The sequence below is a fragment of the Asparagus officinalis genome, chromosome 5 (genome assembly GCF_001876935.1).
Source record: "Asparagus officinalis chromosome 5, Aspof.V1, whole genome shotgun sequence".
NCBI lineage: Eukaryota > Viridiplantae > Streptophyta > Magnoliopsida > Asparagales > Asparagaceae > Asparagus > Asparagus officinalis.
In genome coordinates this window covers 6,870,852-6,883,186 of record NC_033798.1, presented here as the reverse complement: position 1 = coordinate 6,883,186, position 12,335 = coordinate 6,870,852, and the positions used below count along the sequence as shown (strand labels likewise).

The window sequence follows — 12,335 nt, the reverse complement described above, 5'->3', positions numbered from 1 at the left end:
GGTTCCAATGGTGGATGTAAAGATTCTATTTCTTTATCTTTATCTATTTTCCATGTATTGGATATTGTTTTCAAAACAAAAGCATTATTTCAATAGGTAGATGTTTAAGAGAGTATTTTAGATCTTCTAAATATATGGCTTCATACCATAGAAAAAAGGGTATATTCTGCTTGTTTGATCGCATGAAATCATAGTATAAGGCTCTGATGGATGTTCTAGAGTCTTCTTCATATGTTTGGAAAAACCGTTCTTTTTTTACTTTATTTTTGAGGGAGTTAAAGTCCTTCCTTAGGAATTCTTTATCGATTTCAAAAGATGATTCATTATAGAAATCTTCAATAGTATTTATATTTGTTAACTTAAGATTTCAGTTTTTAACCAACATGGTTTTTGCCCAAGGATAGCCTAGAAACTTAGACATCTTAGAAAGTCTTTAAGACTCAACCTGTCAACAGCAAAGGATGAACACGGACACAAAGGCCCAAGACGCACACAAAGTTTAGCGGGCGAAAATCATGTGAACTGCGACAACTAGTTAAGGAAAAAAAGACTTAAAGAAGATAGCAAAGTAAACAAGTTAGGTATTAAGCAAAAATAAAAACTCTAAAAAGTTCGCAGTGTCCCCACCAGTCAACAACACCGGATGAACACAGAACAAAGCTGTATAAGTTGCGACGAATGCAAGAAAAAAGAGAACAAAGAAAGAGAACTAGAATATGCTAGAGATTCTAGATCATACTAGAAAATATAGAGAATTAAAATTCAATTCAAATAAAGCAGTAAAGCAAGAGTAGCAATTATAAAGCAATGAGGCTAAAAATTGCTTAGAATTAAAGCTCTGAAATAGGAAATAAAGAAAGTGTTTTAGAATTTAAAGCTATCAAGTATACAGAATTTCTAGTGTTTTTAACTACAAATATCTACAATTGTTTTATTGTAGAATAAGCACTAGAATCAAAGAGTGAGTTGTTTCTCATGGGGATACACACCGGCGAGAGCGGGGTTTACTGGTTTCACCACCGCAGGCCGACTCCTCCACCGGCTAACTAGACTCTGATACCAACCGTGACTAGGACTTGTTTAGCCTTGATACGATAGAGCTAGTTCGTGGGGAATACTGTGTAGACGGAGGAGAGGATATATCTATTGTTTATAGCTATATCTTCTACTTCGTTCACATGTATATCAAAAATAAAAGAAGGAAATATAGTAATGAATAGCAAAAATAAACAGTAACGACGTGAACAGTAATGAACAGTAACAGAGGCGGAAGCAAACTAGATAGTATTTACATAAGACGCTTACAAACTTGAAAGAAAAATAAACTTAAACACTTACAAACCTTGGTGATCCGCTGGAGCTAGTAGTAATAGAGCATGCTTATCTTACAAACACTCAAAAGAAAACATCACTCAAACTTAAATTAAAACTGAAAACTTAAAAAAGGGAAAACAGGAGGGATTTCTCTAGAGAGGATCAGACTTCACTCTCCAAAACACCTCCCCTTGAACGCATCAACTCCTTCTCCTTTTATAGACTTTTTTAGAAACTATGCAAAAGATTCCTTTCCTATCCATTAAAGCTTGGTGGGTCCCACCGGCTTCAATTTTGTCAAAACCTAAGAGATGTAGAGTAGCCAAGCCTTTTTGACAAAAATTGTAGCATCCTTCAACATCCAAAGCAGACTAGGTGTAGACATATAGGCTGTTATTTCATCTGCAGTTTGTTTTTTTAGCTGTGAAAGAAATTTTTATAAAAGTTAGTTATTTTAAACTTAGAAAAAGATAATGGTTGATCGACTTAGTGTTTAAGCCGTTGATATTTATCTTAGACAGAATTTTACCCTAAGTCACATATCATCCCATCTATGTGTTATCTCTTCGACCAAGTCGCTATCGATTGATGTGTTATTCGAAGAGACGGGTTCTTCTTCTTGAATGAAGACATCCTCTTGATATTATTTTGCACCCATAAAAACATCGTAAGTTTCTCTGGTTTCTGGCCCAATAGGTGGATTGGTCATCCATTTATCAATGACTGTGTTAGTGGCTCTGTGATGTGAGGTTTCCCCCATACAAATGTCAGTGCAGATGATTCAAAGTCCGTCAGTCATAAAATAGGAATAATCCTCGAATAAATTTTCAAGTTTTTTATAGAATCAGATGGTACTTTGAAAACGATCTAAGCCTGTATCATAACGTTCCTTGTCGAACCATGAACCCCAAGGATGAAGTTCATAGAATGTAGAGATTTCCCAAATTTGTAAGCTCGGAAAATAGTTAGGACCGTTTCGTTCATGTAGAGTAGCGTGATGTTAAATTGAAGGTGTGCCAAAGTAATTGGAGACAAAAAGATGGTTGTCTTGATAATGGCTGGTAGTTCCTTAAGCCTCATTGGATTGTAGAAAAATAGAGGTTCACTTACAATTTGTAACTCGTAGACAAGCCCAGCATCAATATGCGGGATGTAAAGGGGGATGTGATTAATATTTATCGCGAATCTAGGAGAGCCATCTGTTATAGGAATTGTATGTTCCTTGTGAACTTTTTAACAGGGAGACAATATTGTCATCTTCAACTTTTGCCTTAATAACATCTTGAATATCTTGAGGAAAAATGTTTAGTTTGGACCATAGTTGCTCTCTGTTAAGGCGTTCCATGCAAATATTTTGCTGAATGTATTCCGGTATTCCGAGGATTTGAAACATCTCATGAGATGTTAATCCAATTTTATTGGAATAAGGATAGAGATAATTAATCTCATAGGAAAGATCTATAAATTTTTCTTTCAGCTGCTGGTTTTGTTTAAGAAAATTCTCATCCTTTTCTTTTAAAAGGTTGACTAAAGGAGTCATATGAACTCTGATTTGTCTTTTTTCGTGAGCGCAGATGTTGTTCCATAGATTATTAACAAGCATATAATCAGGATATTTTAATCTTGGATCATAAAAGTATTTGGTCCTTTTTGAAGGAGATGCTAGAGTTAAGCAAGGAGATTTTCCTTTAGCTTGTGATATTAAAGCTTGATGAGTCATCTTTTTCCTGCAAAAGGTTCGAAAATGTATATTTGAAATTAATATTTTATTAAAATAACGAAAGAATATTTCTAGTTGTTTCCAATGTTCTTCAAAATTTCTTGAAAAGAGAATTATCACAGTAGGTAACAGGATAACAAATTCTCTACATTCATAAAGATATTGTTCTAAGAATTTTAGATATTTTTGTTGAAAGTGAGTAAAACCTGGCGGCATTCGCCTCCAAGTATAGAAAGAGAAAGGTTGAATTAGAAAAGTTTTCCATCGATTTTCTTCTATGATTTGCATTTGCCAAAAACCCATCTTGATGTAAAACTTTGAAAATATCCTCCCATTATAATATATTCAATTTGATATTCTGGTACTTGATAATTAACCCAAACTAAATTATTTGAGCTCTTATAATCAATAATTTGACTAGCAACTCCATGTTCAGAGTAAACGTCAGAGTCCAAACAACATGTGTTGTAATCAATTTTTATTAAATTGTCTTTGATAAGTATTTCAATTTCTTCTTTGCAAGCGGCCAGAAGATCTTCATTCATACGCACTAGTATATCAAAATATCTATTATCAAAAGGGATACGAGAGAATTCTTTAATATATAAAAGACGAATATACCCTTTATTATTAAGAATCTTTGTGTTAAAAGAGTCTCGGCAATCTTTGTCTTCAGTATTAGAAAGAACATTTATACATTTTTCTTTGAATTGTAATGCAGAAAATAGGTCGTTAACTAACATATCTTCTGGTTCTTTACTAAACCAAAAAGAGATGTTGGGGTCTCTAGCCTATGTATGTATACCATGAGCATCTACAATAAATGGCTTAAGATTATTGATAAAAGGAGTTCCTAAAATAATACCTTGCTTGAGATCTTTGAATAGGACGAAAGAGATTTTAATTTTTTGACCACCATTGCAAATATAAACATCAGTGAGTTTATATCGGGCTTGGAGAGATTGTTCATGTGCAGCACTGACTAGGTGAGATGTTTTCTCATAAAATCTCAGAGGAATAAGATATTCTCTAATGCAATTTACATCTGCTCCAGTGTCAATTAGAGCTGTGTGTTGGACAGAGTATTCGTTCATAATGTTAAGCATGATATTACATCTCCATTTTTTCTCAACATATTTTTCTATAGAATTTATAAATTCATTGTCATCAAAATCTTGTTCAAAGTTTTTTCTATTTTTGAAATCATCAGATTCATCTATGGTTTTATTTTCTAAGTAAGTTTCTAAAATGTTTATTTTTTGTTTTAATTCAAGAAGTTCTATTTTTAAATTTCCCGGTTCCTTCTGAAGTTCTTCAATATTTACTTTATTCTCAAATTTTTTTCTCACTTTGAATTCTGTTTATAATTTCAGAGAAAGTATAATATTCGTTTTCTTTCTTTTCTTCAAGAACTTTGGTTAAATGTTTTCCCTTATTTTTGGTCATTTCAAGGTACTTAGTTAATTGTGTTCTTTTTTTCTTGTGGATCAGTATTAAGAATAAATTGTTCGTGTTCGTTTAAAGTGTTTATCTGGGAAGTTTCTGAAGAGCTTTCGGAAAAGTTGAAACAAATGCAAAGATTATTGCATAAATCTTCACAATCTGAGGAATCAACATCACTAAGTCTCAAATTATTAATAAACTGATCAATTTCTTCTGTAGTAAAATCTTTGGAGTCTAATAAAAGTTCATTGACCTTAGTTTTTAGATCTTTTTGTGGACATTTATTAGCATAATGTCCTTTCTTTTTGCATTTATAACAAGTGGGGTTTTTAGTACTATTTGTTCTAGTCTTTCTTTTAGGAGGTGTTTTTTCTTCTTTCCAATTATTTCTTGGTTTCTGTCGTTTTTTATAATTTCTTATTCTTGGATTTTCCATTTGAAAACCAAATTGATAACAAAAATCTCCTAATTCCCTTTTTCCTACCAGGTTTTGATTTCTTAATTGATTGTTAATTTTAACATCATTACAAAGTTTTAGGCCAATGGTATTTACCCTCTGAATTAATTCTCCAAAAGGAATTTGACCATAAGGTATACTTCCATTACTTTGTTCTTTAATGGATTCTCTTATTCTTTCAGCAAATAAGGGTGGAATGTCTGAAATGAACTTTTCTTTCCAAATAGGGTTATTACAATCGTGTAATTGGTAGACCTTGGAAAGGAATACGTCTTTGTACCATCTAAAGTCTGTAAGGGTCTTACACCTAAAATTCATGAGTTGTTCTCTAACTTTATCTTGAAGGCTATTAGCTAAGCCAATGAAGTGATGATAAATGAAAAGGAGTAAGGTGTAAACAGCATCACTAATATAATGTCCATTTGCATCGCGAATTGGTTCTCCTAATTGGTTTTGTTTATAATTATTTAGAATGTTATTTTTATCTGTTGGGGTAAGATAGTGATCCCACCAACCTTGCAATTGACCAGAAAAGGAAGAACATATTCCGCTTGCAATGTCTTTTTCAGTATTGTCATGCTGTCTACAGGCATTAGCATAAATAAGCATTTCTTGTAATAGATGTATAATTTGGTATTCAGTATATCCATCAAGATTCCACTCAACAAGAGAATTCCCATCAAAATTTGTCTTATGATTATCAGTTATTTCTTCAAATTGCATATCAGCTGGAGTTGTTCTATAGTAATTTTTGGAGCTAGAAGGTTAGGTTTGCTTTCTAATGTTTTGGATGGTTTCATTATAATCAATCAGATAGTTAATTGTATTATCTAGGTGAGTTTCATATTCAGACAAGACATTAATAGCAGGAGATTTATTTAAAGACATGTCTTTTAATCTCTTAGTTAATTCTTCAGTAAGATTACTCATTTTCTCACTTAATTTAAAAGGTTTATTATTTCCTAATTTGATATTCTCAGTGAAAGTCTGAGGGGCAAAAGGTGGCATGGATATCTGGTTGATGATAGGTTTTTTCATGTCAAGAAGCATGTTTTCAATCCTATCAGTTTGTTTACCTATTGTTTGAAGATGAATGTTAGTAAAATTATTTTGTTCAATAACCAGAGAGAGATGTTCTTGTTTAGTTGTGTTGGAATTTGACTCGAGAGTTTTTATAGGAGTAGCTTTGACTTCTTTTTTTCCTTTACCGAATTTTATTGGTTCAAGAGGAGGATGTAAGGATTCGACTTCTTTATCTTTTTCTGTCTTCCATGTGTTTGAGATCCTTTTTAGCATATAGACCTGGTTTTCAGTAGGTAAATGTTTAAGAGAATTCTTTTGATCTTCAATGTAAATAAACTCATACTGTATTCTTTACCTCGGTATCTATGATGAGCAAATGCACTTTCTGTTTCTTTAAGAATTTTCTCATAGTAGAGGGTAGTTTTAACAATAAATATATCCTCTCCTCCGTCTACACAGTATTCCCCACGAGCTAGCTCTATCGTATCAAGGCTAAACAAGTCCTGGTCACGGTTGGTATCAGAGCCAAGTTAGCCGGTGGGGGAGTCGGCCTGCGGTGGTGAAACCAATAAACCCCGCTCTCGCTGGTGTATATCCCCATGAGAAACAACTACTCTTTGATTCTAGTGCTTATTCTACAATAAAACAATTGTAGATATGTGTAGTTAAAAAACACTACAAATTTTGTATACTATATAGCTTTATATATATATTATATACTATGATATATATATATATAATATATATATATATATATATATATATATATATATATATATATATATATATATATATATATATATATATATATAGGTTATGTATGTATGTATGTACATAATACACACACGTATACATACATATATATATGTATATATGTATGTATGTACATACATACATACATACACGTATACGTATACATACATACATACACTTATACGTATACATACATACATACCACGTATACATACATACATACATACACTTATACGTATACATACATACATACACATATATATATATGCGTATACGTGTATGTATGTATGTGTACAACACACACACACATATGTTTGTGTGTACACATACATACATATATATATAATATATATATATTATATATATATATATATATATATATATATATATATATATATATATAATAGAGTTATGTAAATTTAAGTGGATAGGAGCTAGTTATCCACCACTTTTTATCCATTGATATTACCTTAGGATCCGTGAAAGATATGAAGAGTCTTTTGAGATTTGTGCATTCTTTGATGGCATAAATCTAAAGACAAGATGAGTGGGTAAAAAGTTTATGGACAATGTCTCCTATCAACTTAAATTGACATAAGCTCATCTCTCTCCTCTCTCTCTCTCTCTCTCTATATATATATATATATATATATATATATATATATATATATATATATAATATATTATATATATATTGTGTGTGTGTATAAGTGGAAATCAGTAATTGCTTATATACTGCAAGAGCAAATACACTGACACCCAAAAGTTTAAAAACGGACAAAATTATGTGACTATAGTAAATATATGACAGGAGTCCAGGACACTAAAAAGCAAAATACATGTCCACAATGGATACTAGAGAAAGGTACTTATCATTGTGTTGCTGTAATAAATTATACTAGTTATCGTTCTTGCCTTCAAGCAAAATCATCCTTCAGAATCTGCATTTTGGGCAATTCATCCAGATTTTGACCTTCATTGTAATTTACCTTCGGAATTCTGACCTTTCTTCATTTTATCCATTATGGATTAACATCATGGTACTTGAATATTCCAAAGTAGATTTTTTACTTCTAGAAAAGTTAGACATTTTGGGCTTAACATTAGTAGAATTTTGGTACTGAATCATTATTATCATGAATCACTCTCTTGTTACGAATATCATAATGTCTACATATTTAGTTCTCCCTAATTGGCAATGGCAATCAATTTGTTTAGCCTGCGCAACTGATTCATGTCGGTTTAATTTACCGCATGTATATACTTATATAGAACTACTTACTAAGATATGTAGCTCATTCTAATGCTGTTCAGTATTCATTAGGTGATTCAACATTTCATTTCATGTGTGATGAGAGGGAACTTCTTCAGCAAGATATTGATAATTTCTAGATAACTTAATTGGCTAGAGGTATACGCCTCATTATATATATGATATATCTTTTAATTTTTCCTAGTTTGTATCTAAGGCTGAGCATATGGAGAAAGAAATACTGGAGTCATAGATTTATATGTTAGAAATTTGTTATGGATTCTCTTGGTGAAAAGTTAATATAATGGAGGAGTAGCCCTTAATGGCACTAAATGAAAGAATATGATTCCTGTGTCCGACCACAAATTTTTGGCATAAAATAACTTGTTGTATTTTTCTAGTGAAAATCAGTCAGAAATTTTTGATATTTATGTTCACTTTATATTTTGGATTAAGGGTCAAACTTTACTAGTTAAAAGTTCTATTATATAGGAGATTTTAAGGCCGTGACAAAACCAAAATAGCGACCTTCAGAACTTCTCAAAGGACTAATGCATCAAAATGCAAAGAATCATATAACCAAAGTCATCAAAAGAGCTCAAGGTATCCCTTATTACCCTGTTACTCATGCTTGTTCAGCTCGAAAGATGAGGGCTAACAGTTTGAAATACTTGACTAAATCCTAGATGGCACCTCTCATGGTTAATGACGAGAATATTTCCAATTCTTAAGAGGAGTTTATGCCTTTATGGACATATCTACACAGTACCATATACTAAAACAACTTCTACTGGTTGCCGGGATGATAAGTGGCAATTGTTAAACATGTCTTTTCATGTTTTCCTTGCCATGCCATTTCTACATCAATTCAATCGAAATTCATCATCCGCGTAATTTACCAACTTCTCCACTTCTGTAAGGTTCTCTGCTTGTTTCTTCCCCCCCCCCCCCCCCCCCCCCCCCCCGACCCGCTCCTGCACTGCATCTCTCGTCTTTCCATAATCCACATACACTGGCAAGGTCATCTCTGCTCTTGAATTCCCTATGCAATCAATATCGAACTAATTCTTACCTAAATTCCAATTATTTTCAACTTACAGTCCCAAATTTATTTTCCCTAAAGAATCATTAAAAAAGTAAAAATATAAAATCAAAATATCACGATTACCTCCAAATGAAGAACCCAACTATGGACACCAGATCCGAAACCTCTCTGCAGATGATACCCCGGCCTGCTCCCATCCAAACAAACTGCAACAACGTCCAAATCCAAATTAAAACCAAGCAAATCACTTCGCTAAACCCTAAACCTTCAAGAAAAAAGAAGGAAGAGTGAAATTATCAAATCTTACCAGCTCCTTTCTCGGCGGCATTACGAACGAGGGTGAGATCGACGAGATGGGGGTCGAAAGGGAAAGGAGATCGGGATTCTTTAGCGCTAGAGTCGAGGATCCAAGAGGCGACGGCGAGAAGGACAGCGACGGAGAGAATGGCGCAGGATGCGACGGCCGCCAAATTGCGGCGCACGTAACGGATCCCACCACCGTCGGTAGGCGGTGGTAGATCGCGGCGGAGCTCCGGCCATGATCATCATTTCTGGAAGGGGTTTTGACTTATGAATAAGGAATCTTTATCATCATGGGTATTTGCAAATTTACCCCCAAGATCTTAGTATTTTCAAAACAACCTCTCAAGTCATCAACTTTTAAAAAAAATGTCCCTAATATCAACAAATTATCAACTTGGCGCTAAAATTTTGACTATTTTATTGATAATTTTTACATTAGAATTGCTATTTTACTGATAACTTCTACATTACAATTTAAAATGATCTTTTTAAAGTTGATGATTAATTATTTTGACCTAAAATTGATAATGTGTGGGGTAGTTTTGTAAATATTGTGATTTAAAGAGTGCTTTTACCGATACTCATAATTTAAGGGGTACATATGCAAATAACCCTTTTATTTAATTTAAAGGGTGCATATGCAAATAACCCTTTTATTTATTGGTCAGGTTCATTAGATTCGGACGTGAACGCATTGAGGGGTAAGTTTATAGAACTCATTGAACACTCTTGAACTTGTACTTTTAAGACAGAGAATTCCCCATGCTTTGGGGAGTTTCACATAACCCCTTAACTTTGTGTTAAATTTCAGAGTAGTGTTTATAAATTGTACTGTGGAAGATGAAGTTTATTTTAAGGGTTCTTTTTAGATATTAGTCCTTTACATCTTCAATAACCGCATATTAGTCCATCGAATCTTGAAATATGTATCTTAGTCCCTCAAATCCTGTAGGGCCTTGCAAAAATGGCCTCTTGGTTGCTATTTTAGTTTAAAAAACGTAATCATGATTGGGTTAACTCCAAACCCAATATCTGCAATTACTAAACCATCATCTCTCTGATGTTTCAAGCCTTTGCGAAGCTCAACCTTAGATTAGGGCTCTTTGCTAATTGTTGGAAAAGAAGGAACTCATGTGGATTTGGGTATTTTAAGCAGGTAAAAGGTTTAAATCCATTAAAAAATGGGCTAGAAAACATAATAGATGGGTAAAATGGTCAATTTTGTCTCAACGTGTTAGATATGAAGGAATATTCCCCTTAAATCTAACAAGATTTAACTTATTAGACCATTTTGCTAGGCCATATAGATTTGAAGGGACTAATATGCAATTTGTAATATTTGATGAACTAATATGCAATTATGTAAGATTTAAGGGACTAATATCTACAAAATCAGTTTTTAAAGGAGGTATTTTAGTTAGTGGAACTTTCCCCCCTCCCCTTTTTTTTGACAAGGAACCTGTGCTAGGTTAATTAATAATTAGGCATCGAGAATGAGGCTCATATTTAATTTGGAGCACTGGTTGATCCTTGGACCCCTCTAGTCGAAGGTCCTAACACTCATGTCCTAACACTCATCCGTTGTTCAAAGGTTTGATAAAGTCCCCAAATTTTAGAGCGGTTTTTTCTCTAATTTTCTGAAAAGAATATTTTTTTTTAAAATAATTAGTAAAATCAACTTTTTTTGAAAATATTAACAAAATTGACCTCTTTTCAGTCACGTTATCATGACTGCTCAAAAAGAAATCAATTTTAAAAAATATCAACTTTAAAATACATGAGACTAGTAATCTCATGTAATTAGTTCTCATTAATTAAAACTTAGCTATTTCAGCACAAAGCACACAGGAGTATCATTTCAGATTAATCGTAATTAGCGACCACTACTTATACGAGACTACAAGTCCTGTGTATTTTAAGCTGATATTTTACAAAATTGACCTCTTTTTTTATCCGTGAAGATGACGTGCCTAAAAATAGTTTGATTAATTTTGCTAAATTTTTTTTTAAAATGTCAATTTTGCTAATAATTTTTCAAAACTGCTCTTTGTCAAAAAATTCTCCTCATTATGAGATGAAGTATAATGTGCTCGAATTTTGTGAGCCCTGTCCATACTTTCCGCAATTTGCTCAAAAGCCCAACATGCTTATATTTAATGGGCATTTGGTTTGTGGCCCTACCAAAACGTTGACAAAAATGTTGTTGTCCATGGGCCTTAGAGTTTTTGTGCAAGGTCTTGTCTGTAAAAATATAGTGTATTTTAGCTTGTGACCCTACCACAACGTAGACAACAATGGTGTTGTTCATGGGCCTTACAGATTTTGTGCAAGGTCTTGCGTTTAAATATATAGTTTATTTTAAATTTAAAACACGTGCAAAAGTATTTTGCCCCCCTATAAACACTGTGTAATCACATGACATAAAAAATTTTTACAAACCCCTTTTTCCATCACAATCCGGATTTTTTAAAAAACCTTGGATATGGACCTTTCCATTAACTAACCATTGGATTGGACCTAAAATTACACATTAGCATTTAAAGTCTTTGATACCCAGACTAATTTATCTGTCTGTTATATGTACATGTATTATAGGGGTCTGTTATATGTACATGTATTATAGGGGTTGAATGTTCGATACATATAATATCGTAGGATGACAAGAATCTCTACTACAAATTGCATGACAAATTTTCAAAAGAGACCTATTAGATTTTTATTCTTAAAAAAAGACCTCATTCAAACAAAATTACAAAAACCGACCTGGTTTCAGCCTCAGCGTTGAAACCAGGTCGGTTTTTAAAAAAAAAATTCTGAAACTTCACGGGAGTTGAACTTCCGTAAAGTTTAGTAGATCTGCTAAACTTCACGGGAGTTCAACTCTCGTGAAGTTTCATAGTTTAAAAAAAAAATAATTATGAAACTTCACGGGAGTTGAACTCCCGTGAAGTTTAGCAGATCTACTAAACTTCACGGGAGTTCAACTCCCGTGAAGTTTCGAATTTTTTTTTTTTAAAAATCGCCT

The 12,335-nt window shown here is 32.9% G+C and overlaps 2 protein-coding genes across 2 annotated transcripts in view; one reads left to right on the top strand and one right to left on the bottom strand.

The window, feature by feature from the left end:
• The window catches only part of LOC109840237 (pectin acetylesterase 5-like), a 41,321-nt gene extending 32,107 nt beyond the window's left edge, over positions 1-9,214 (bottom strand). Inside the window, exon 1 of the mRNA XM_020408803.1 lies at positions 9,131-9,214. The gene's annotated coding sequence lies outside the window, so the exon portion shown is untranslated. The remainder of the gene's footprint in view (positions 1-9,130) is intronic.
• LOC109841464 (ADP-ribosylation factor GTPase-activating protein AGD7-like) overlaps positions 1-12,335 on the top strand; it is a 62,107-nt gene that overhangs the window by 10,104 nt on the left and 39,668 nt on the right.